Source organism: Opisthocomus hoazin, chromosome 1, assembly GCF_030867145.1.
Source record: "Opisthocomus hoazin isolate bOpiHoa1 chromosome 1, bOpiHoa1.hap1, whole genome shotgun sequence".
NCBI lineage: Eukaryota > Metazoa > Chordata > Aves > Opisthocomiformes > Opisthocomidae > Opisthocomus > Opisthocomus hoazin.
Genome location: NC_134414.1, coordinates 1684387 through 1692476, shown reverse-complemented (window position 1 = coordinate 1692476; position 8090 = coordinate 1684387). Strand labels below are relative to the sequence as shown.

Here is an 8090-nt window from a genome sequence, read left to right as displayed (position 1 = left end):
AGGACCAGTCCCAAGGGGCTCGAGAGGAGCAGCCCCACGGGGCCAGAAAGAAGCAGCTCAGAGGTGGCAGACATCATTACCTCCCTGGGACGACCGGCCAGCAGCATCTCTGCTGCTTCCAACAGCAGCACCCAGGCAGAGACCAGACCCCAGCAACTGGAGCCCACAGGCAGGGCGCATGGCCGAGCGGCCTGGTCTCCACGCAGGGCAGGACGGTGCCTGCGGAAGGGCTGGCGACGCCTCAGGGCCTGGTGGAGATGCCACTTTCAGCCCCTACGTGACCGATGCTGCAAGTCCCAGTAGTGGCAGCGATGGTTCCACAAGGACAAGGGGATCCCCTACCACTGAGCGGCCGGGGCGTGCGGGGATGGGAACCCCCCTGGGCTGCCCTCCCATCTGAATTGTTCAAATATTAAATGTTTTTCTCTGTCCCTGGTGTCGTGGTTCATCCACCCATCTCGCGGCTGGGGGTGCAACCCCCTCAGTGCCCAAGCCCAGCGGGGACGGGCTGGCACCAGGCACCGCTGGCACCCACCAAACTGGGGCAGGGGCTGGCCGGTACCCCAGTGGGTGTGCTGGTGTCCAGAGGGACCTGGGGGGGCTGGAGAAATGGGCCAGCAGGACCCTCCTGGAGTTCAGGCACATCTCTGCAGGGAGGTGCCAAGAGGATGGGGGCCGCAGGTGGTGGGCACAGCCACGAGCAGTGGCAGCAGTTTGGGGTGCTGCTGGGTTTCTTGGGTGGTTTTGGGGTGGCGTGGGACCCTTGAAGGGCTAATTCTGACTGTAACTACTCCACAGGCGTCACTGGTCAGCGAGGATCCATCTGGCCTGAAGGGCAAGGACACCCAATGGCAAGAAGGGGTTAAACTGGCTGGAAGCTGGGGTGCCAGGGACAGGAGGACTCCTTGCGAGGCAGTGAACTTTCCCTGGGTGCTGAGATAAGGAACAGCCTCAGCACTGTCTTGTAGCCATCCTGGAAGGGGAGCGCTCAGGGCCCAAGCCAGGGGCCAGATTAGGGCAGCAGAGCTGGGCAGGAGGATGGACCTGGGGCTGGGCTGAGGTGCCCCATGCCCGATCCTCCCCCCCTGTCCCTTGCTGCACATCTCCTGCTCTCCCTTGGCCCCGTGTGGGCCTCAGCTTTGTGCTCCTCAGTTTTATGTGGGACGAGAAGCCACATGTGCGTAGCGTCTGAAGAACTTTCACGTGGAGGGGATCGAGTCCAAGCTCTGTCTTCTCATGGATGCCCACGCCTCCCCTTCTATCCCTCTGGGCTGCACAGGCCTGTAGTTCTGTATTTCCTCACAGAGAAAAGCTAAACTCTGAAGGCTTTTCACACAGAGGGGATCAGGTCACAGCTCTGTCTTGTTGGGGATGCTCAAACCTTCCCTCCTGCCCCTTGCTGCACATCTCCTGCTCTCCCTTTGTCATTTACAGGCCTCAGTGTCATGCTCCCTCAGTTTTATGTGGGCCCAGGAGCAGAATGGAGCCTCTGGCAGAAAGTGCCTGGAGAGACTCCAGGTCGCCTGTAGGGTGCTGGAGTCGGGGATCTGGAGGATCTGGAGAAACATTAGCAGCACATGGAGGAACTGGACTGCTTCCCAAGTGGTTGCTCCTGAAGCACAGCTCTTCTTGGCACCTCGATTGCCGGTGCCAAGCCGGGTGTCCAACGCGAGGGTCCCATCTGTCTGCAGTGATCACGCATCGCTGGAGTTCACAGTCCTGAGGGATGTGGGAGAGGAGTATAGTCAGGATCCTGAACTTTTGGGAAGCCAACTTGCAGCTCTTCAAACAGTCAGTCAGTCGGACCCCACGTGAAAGTGCCTGCAGGGACAAGAGAGCAGAAAAGAGCTGGCACTTCTTGAAGGATGCTTTCCAGAGAGCGCAGGAGCTCTTAGTCCCCAGGTGTAAGAAGTCAGGCAAGGAAGTGAAGAGACCAGCACGGCTGAGTCGAGACCTGCTGCTCAAACGAAAGGGCACGAGGGAACTGCACAGGCAGTGGAAGCGGGGACAGGTAGCTTGGGAAGAGTACCAGGATGCTGCCCGGTTGTGTAGGGATGAGGTCAGGAGGGCCAAGGCGCAGCTGGAGCTCAACTTGGCAAGGGATGCTAAGAATAACAAGCAGGGCTTCTGCGGGTATGTCAGCCAGAAATGGAAGGCTAAAGAAAGAGTACCCACCCCGCTGAACAAGAACGGTGACCTCCTATCAAGAGACGAGGACAAGGCTGAGGTGCTCAGCAACAGTTTTGCCTCAGTCTTCACTGGCAACCTCTCTGCTCGCCCCTCCCCCGTCGATGGACTGCAAGGTGGGGACCAGAGGGGCAAAGCCTCTCCCTGCCAGCTTGGACTCATCAAAGAGCGTCCCATCATCACGAAAGCCAAAACCCCGGTGACAGCACCAGCCACGCAGCCAAGTGCTGAGCCGCATCACACACCTGCTCCTGCCTGCACCCCTTCCTTCAGATGCTCAGAGCAGAGCAAAGGACATCGTGAGCACCCACCCCGCTGCAGCCCGGCCCCTGCACTGGGACCCACAGGCAGCACCCCGACCTCGGCCGGAGGGCAGGGCTGGGCAGTGCGGGCAGGGGCAGGGCAGGGTGTCATGGTCTGGGGCAGGATTTGGGGACTCCCCCAGAACTCACCCTGTGGCCATGCTCAGCAAGGGCTTCTCCGCTCCTCCATTAGCAGTGGGAGAATCTACAGAGGGAGGAGATGGATTGAGCGGCCGTCAGCCCCCGGCACAGCTCCGGGTCAGCGCTGCCGTGGGGTGTTGGCTGTTTGCAGGGCGCTTGGTGCTGGGGCCGCTCAGCCCTCAAGGTACACCCCAGACTCCCCCATCCTTCCACATTACCCACCAGGTGCATGCAGGTGCTTGAGCAGAATCGATCCCGTGGATAGGTTTTCCCTTTCCCGAGGAGGGAAGAGCCCAGACTGTTTTTCCCAGCCAGTTCCTTAGATGTGTCCCAGGGACCTTCTCTCCTCCCACAGTGCTCAGGGGTTTGGGTCGAGCAGGTCTAGGCCGAGTGGCAGATTCCCTGGTGCTAGCGAGGCAAGTGGCTTCTTGTCTTGGTTTCGGCTGCCGCCGGCAACATAAGTGCCACGCGGCCGCCCCTCCCCCCACCAGCGTGCGGAGGAGAATGGAAAGAAAAGAGGCAGAAACCGGTGGGTCGGGATAAGGGCAGTTTAACAGAACAGCAAACAGAGGGAACAGCAACAACAACGGTACAGATAAGGAGAAAACACAACAACGAACCGCACGACCCAGACAGCCGCTCTCCCGGACAGGACCGGCGCCGCGCCCCCCCACAAACTGCGAAAGCGTTCCCTCTGCTCCGTCCCCCCTACCGGAACCCAGCGTGACGTCACATGGTATGGAATACCGGGCTCTGTTTGGCCAGGTGGGGTCAGCCCCCACCCCCTGGCTGTGCCCCTTCCTGGAGTCCTGTGAAAATTAACCCCGTCCTGGCCAAACCCAGGACATTATCCACCCCTTATTCCATACCATCTACGTCATGCCCAGGTCCCCCATTGTCCAGTTGATCACCACCACTTCTCCTGTCTCCAGATATCATTCCCTTAGTCTATGGATCATCACTCTAAAGTGTCCATTGAGTTCATTTAATCCATGACTTCGGGCTCCATCTGTCGTAATGGTCTTCCGTGGCAGGGGAGGTGATGTGTGGTGATGGGCGGTCACTTGCTGCATCCGGAGCTCATGGCTGATGTATCTGGTGCGGCCCGTGCCCACAGTCTGCAGGAGATGTTGATCTTGATGAAGTTGATGGATGCCAGTTGTTGAAAACCAGGTCCAGTTCCATCATCGCTGTGCTCTGCTAGGTTTTCATCAAAAAAGTCCATCCTTCTTTAATCTGGACGATTCTTACTATGCTACTACTGGTACAAAATATAACAATTATAACAGTGATAACAGACAGTGACAGGGTTATTTAACAATTAACTTTATACAATTTATTTATGGACTATTCTCGCCCAAAATTAAATCCCCATGAGGTACACATCGGACTTCCCCATCCTTCCGCATTACCCACCAGGTACACCCAGGTCCTTGAGCAAAAGCAATCCCGCGGACGGGCTTGCCTTTGCCCGAGGCAGGACTAACCCAAACCGTCTTCCCTAACATGTTCCGCATGTGCACTACAGGGACTTTATCCCCTTCTACAGGGCGCTGAGGTTTTGACTGGGCAGGACCAGCCCGGTTGGTGGATCACCTGGTGTTAACCAACCAGGTGGCCTTTGCTAAATGGGTATCCCAATTTTTGAAAGTCCCACCCCCCATTGCCCTCAAAGTGGTTTTTAGCAGCCCATTGTAACGTTCGATCTTTCCAGAGGCTGGTGCATGGTAGGGGATGTGATACACCCACTCAATACTGTGTTCTTTGGCCCAGGTGTCTATGAGGCTGTTGCGAAAATGAGTCCCGTTGTCCGACTCAATTCTTTCGGGAGTGCCATGTCGCCACAGGACTTGTTTTTCCAGGCCCAGGATGGTATTCCGGGCGGTGGCATGGGGCACAGGGTAGGTTTCCAGCCATCCGGTGGTGGCCTCCACCATTGTGAGCACATAGCGCTTGCCTTGGCGGGTTTGTGGCAGTGTGATGTAGTCAATCTGCCAAGCCTCCCCATATTTATATTTTAGCCATCGTCCTCCAGACCACTGAGGCTTTACCCGCTTGGCTTGCTTGATTGCAGCGCATGTTTCACATTCATGGATAACCTGTGCAATGGTATCCATGGTCAAGTCCACCCCTCGGTCACGAGCCCATCGGTATGTCGCATCTCTTCCTTGGTGGCCCGAGGTGTCATGGGCCCACCGAGCTATAAACAGTTCGCCCTTATGTTGCCAGTCCAGATCCACCTGAGCCACTTCAATCTTAGCAGCCTGATCTACCTGGTGGTTGTTTTGATGTTCTTCAGTGGCCCAACTCTTAGGGACGTGGGCGTCCACGTGACGGATTTTTACAGCCAACTGCTCCAGCCGGGCAGCAATATCTTGCCACAATGGGGCAGCCCAGATGGTTTTGCCTCTGCGCTGCCAGTTGTTCTTCTTCCATTGCTGCAGCCACCCCCACAAGACATTGGCCACCATCCAGGAGTCGGTGTAAAGATAGAGCACTGGCCACTTCTCTCGACTGGCAATGTCTAAAGCCAGCTGGATGGCTTTCACCTCTGCAAACTGGCTGGACTCACCTTCTCCCTCGGCAGTTTCCGCGACTTGTCGTGTAGGGCTCCATACAGCAGCCTTCCACCTCTGCTGCTTCCCCACAATGCGACAGGACCCACCCGTGAACAGGGCATACTGTTTCTTATCTTCTGGCAGCTGGTTATACAGTGGGGCCTCTTCAGCACGTGTCACCTCATCCTCTGGCGATGCTCCAAAATCTTTGCCTTCTGGCCAGTCCATGATTACCTCCAGAATTCCTGGGCGACTGGGGTTTCCCATTCGGGCGCGCTGGGTGATCAGAGCGACCCACTTACTCCACGTAGCATCGGTGGCATGACACGTAGAGGGGACCCTCTCTTTGAACATCCAGCCCAGGACCGGCAAGCATGGTGCTAGGAGGAGCTGTGCTTCAGTGCCGACCACTTCTGAAGCAGCTCAAACGCCTTCATATGCTGCCAGAATCTCTTTTTCAGTGGGAGTATAGCGGGCCTCGGATCCTTTGTGTCCCCGGCTCCAGAACCCCAGGGGTCGACCTCGAGTCTCCCCTGGTGCTTTCTGCCAGAGACTCCAGGTTGGGCCATTCTCCCCGGCTGCGGTGTAGAGCACGTTTTTAACATCTTGCCCTGACCGGACTGGACCAAGGGCTACGGCATGAACTATCCCCCGTTTAATCTTTTCAAATGCCTGTCGTTGCTCAGGGCCCCATTCAAAATCATTCTTCTTCCGGGTCACGTGGTACAGAGGACTTACAATCTGGCTGTAATTTGGGATGTGCATCCTCCAAAAACTCACAACACCCAGGAAGGCCTGTGCTTCCTTTTTGCTGGTTGGTGGGGACATAGCTGCTATTTTGTTGATGACATCCATTGGGATTTGACGGCGCCCATCCTGCCATTTTATTCCCAAAAACTGGATCTCTTGCGCAGGTCCCTTGACTTTACTTCGCTTAATGGCGAAACCGGCTTTCAGAAGGATCTGAACTATTTTCTCCCCTTTCTCAAAAACCTCCTCCGCTGTGTCACCCCATATAATGATGTCGTCGATGTACTGCAGATGTTCTGGAGCTTCACCTTTTTCCAGTGCAGTCTGGATTAGTCCATGGCAAATGGTGGGACTGTGTTTCCACCCCTGGGCCAGTCGATTCCAGGTGTACTGGATGCCCCTCCAGGTGAAAGCAAACTGTGGCCTGCACTCTGCTGCCAAAGGGATGGAGAAGAATGCATTAGCGATGTCAATTGTAGCGTACCACTTGGCTGCCTTTGACTCCAGCTGATATTGAAGTTCTAACATGTCTGGCACGGCAGCACTCAGCGGTGGTGTGACTTCATTCAGGCCACGGTAGTCTATTGTCAGTCTCCACTCTCCAGTAGATTTTCTCACTGGCCATATGGGACTATTAAAGGGTGAGCGAGTTTTGGTGATCACTCCTTGACTCTCCAGCTGGCGGATCAGCTGATGAATGGGGAGAAGGGAGTCTCGGTTGGTACGATACTGTCGCCGGTGCACCGTTGTGGTCACGATTGGCACCTGTTGTTCTTCAACCCTCAGCAACCCCACAACGGAAGGATCCTCTGAGAAACCAGGCAAAATGGACAGCTGTTTAATTTCTTCCATCTCCACAGCAGCTATGCCAAAAGCCCACCGATACCCCCTTGGGTCCTTGAAATACCCTCTCCTAAGGTAGTCTATGCCAAGGATGCACGGAGCCTCGGGGCCAGTTACAATGGGGTGCTTCTGCCAGTCCTGCCCAGTGAGGCTCACTTCAGCCTCCAGTACACTCAGCTCTTGGGACCCCCCTGTCACTCCCGAAATGCAAATGGACTCTGACCCTTTGAACTCTGATGGCATTAAAGTACACTGTGCACCAGTGTCCACTAGAGCTTTATACTCTTGTGGATCTGACGTGCCAGGCCACTGAATCCACACCGTCCAATAAACATGGTTGTCCCTTTCCTCCACCTGGCTGGAGGCAGGGCCCCTCTAATCCTCGTCAGAGAATTTGCTGCTCACCTGCTGTAAAAATGACTTGGAGGTCCCCTCCAGAGGATCGGAATCAAGGTCAAACTGTCTACCTGGTCTGGAGAGCTGGCTGCTGGAAACTGGAGCGGCATTTTTCCTAACAGAATCCCCTTTGGTGATTGTTTTACCTCGCAACTCACGTACTCGTGCCTCTAGACTTGAGGTGGGTTTTACATCCCACTTCCTCATGTCCTCTCCGTGGTCACACAGGTAGAACCACAGGGTGCCCCGGGGTGTATAGCCTCTGTATTCCCTCTCCTGAGCAGAGAAATGCTTGCCCCTAATAGCTGAGACACTGGCCCGTACAGGTGGGGAGTAGGACATGTTCTCTTTGATTTGCTGCACCTCCCGGGCCAGTTTCTCCACAGCTGAGACAAGGGAGGAAGAGAGACTTTCCTCATATTGCCGGAGTCTGACAGCCACCTCATCCACTGTTGGTGCCTCCTTACCCTTCCAGTTTACAACTGCCAGTGAGTTGGCATATGAGGAGGGTGCGCTCCGCACAAACTTCCTCCACATAGATGCTGTGCACTGGACTTCATCTGGGTCTGTGGGTACCTGGTCATCATCTGGTTCATTATAAACCAGCTCCCGCACAGCTAATTCCCTCAAGTACTGAATACCCCTTTCCATATTGGTCCACTTGCCAGGATAGCATACAAAATCGTCACTGAAGGGGTACCTCTCCCTCACCCCTGACAGAAGTCTCCTCCAGAGGCGGAGGACTTGTTCCTTTTTCCCAATGGCCTTGTCAATGCCCCCGTCCCTGGCCAGGGATCCCAGCTGCTTGGCTTCCTTGCCCTCTAATTCCAAGCTGCTGGCCCCGTTATCCCAGCACCGCAGCAGCCAGGTGGCAATGTGCTCGCCAGGGTGGCGGCTGAAATCTTTCCGCATG

The 8090-nt window shown here is 55.8% G+C and overlaps 1 long non-coding RNA gene across 1 annotated transcript in view; it reads right to left on the bottom strand.

Annotated features, from left to right (window-relative positions):
* Positions 1-1806: 1806 nt before the first annotated feature.
* The window catches only part of LOC142360575 (uncharacterized), a 230736-nt gene continuing 224452 nt past the window's right edge, over positions 1807-8090 (bottom strand). Inside the window, exon 3 of the long non-coding RNA XR_012763182.1 lies at positions 1807-1821. This is a non-coding gene — a long non-coding RNA (uncharacterized LOC142360575). The remainder of the gene's footprint in view (positions 1822-8090) is intronic.